The sequence below is a fragment of the Talpa occidentalis genome, unplaced genomic scaffold, assembly GCF_014898055.3.
Source record: "Talpa occidentalis isolate TD23 unplaced genomic scaffold, MPIMG_talOcc4v2.1 talOcc4.11, whole genome shotgun sequence".
NCBI classification, from domain to species: Eukaryota; Metazoa; Chordata; class Mammalia; order Eulipotyphla; family Talpidae; genus Talpa; species Talpa occidentalis.
Window position 1 is genome coordinate 24593755 of NW_023601104.1, and position 1680 is coordinate 24595434.

Consider the following 1680-nt stretch of genomic DNA (forward strand, 5'->3'; position numbering starts at 1 on the left):
CTTTCTATAGATTTTATGTAAAATCCCCAACTCTGAATTGTATTTGACAAAACCTTCAAAGCTTAGTTTTGGGCATTGACCTTCTCTCTTACTCTCATCCAGAGTGAGAAAGAATGGGAAGAGAATTTGAATGATAGTGGGGCTGGGAGAAGGTGACAGAGATGACCAACCTCCTGATTTACCCAGTACTGTCCTGGATTCAGCACGGAAATTCCCAGACCCACCTGGGAAAATCTCCTTAGCCCCAAGAAAACCAAAAGAAAAATACAACTTCCCCTTTCAGACTCTCTAGCTCTGAAAAATGGTATCTCTGAAGCCATATCAAATTAGGGTCACAGAAAGCTGCTGCAGAGAAAAGTGACTTTACTGTCCTCTTTAAACTAGATCTGACACTTGGATTGGACCAAACCACTAAGAAGCCAACAAGAATGAGAATATGCTGTTTGAAAAGACTGATGAAGAGAACTTTTGCCTACTTTTACTTTGTGATCCCCCATCTGACCATCTTTACCTTCATCTGACCATTACTTCATTCTTCATTACCTCATCCTCTCTCCCCCTCTACAGAGGCCCCTCACCTGACTCCCTTCTTAGGACACGTTTTGGGTTTCTAAATCTGAACCTGTGCTCCCTGAAATGCTGTTCTCTCCCCTCCCCAAATTAAATGCCTTTCTGCTTTCTACTAACTGGTGTTCTCTTATTAAAGGTTAACAACTCCAGGGGTGTCACTTCTTCTCATGAGGGAAAAAGTAAAGCTAAAGCCTCATCCCCTGATGAACCCCACAAATCCCATATAGAGAAACCCTCCTTTAGTGTGAGTCTTTGCTGCTAGGTTAGGGATGTACTTTATATTTTACAGCATAGACAGTCTCTGTGTAACTGTGTGTGCAGGTGACGCTGTCCCATGCAGCAGGTGGGCCAGTCCTGGCAAGCCCACAGACAGGGCCTTTCAGAGAGAGGGCCATTCATCAACCTCTGAGGCTGAGGCCTGAGGCCTCCAACGAGGCTGCCCTGCTGCGTTGCAGGAAGACTATAAGGAAAGCAGCCCCAGCCACCGGAATAGGCTGCCTCTGGAGCAGACTGGAGGCTCCGGGAAGGATATATTTAGCTGGGCTCTGTTAATAGCTGACCCCTTGGATCTCCTCAGGAACGCAACAGGGAGGATTCTTGACAGTGAGTCAGGAATGAAATAACACGGACAGGCTTATAACTTGAAAAGAAGACTATCTTTAAGGAAATGACCTAAAAAAAAAGGATGACGCCACAGAGACTCGATAAAAATGTTAACGTTAGTTTGTGAATTGCTATCTGAGCTGTTCGTATTCATTATGTACATTTCCTGTATCCTTTCACATAATTGGTTCAATCGTAATTTAGCTTTCTTTAAGACAAGTGTTCTTTGTTCAAGTTGGTGTTCTCAGGCACACAACACTAAGAAATCCTGCTCGGCACACCTGTCACCTGCCAGCATCTACTCATGATGAAACCAACAGGTCGTGGTGATGTTCTTAAAAACCAAACCGAGAGCTGCTAAGAATTACCTCCAAACTCGCCTAACAATAAATCAAAGATGCTGATGGGGGAGCCATGTGACCGTGGGGTGGCAGAGCTAGCTTGCCCCAGGCCCTGGCGGGTGCAGACAACTAACAAAGGCGACACAAAGGCACAAACACTATTAGA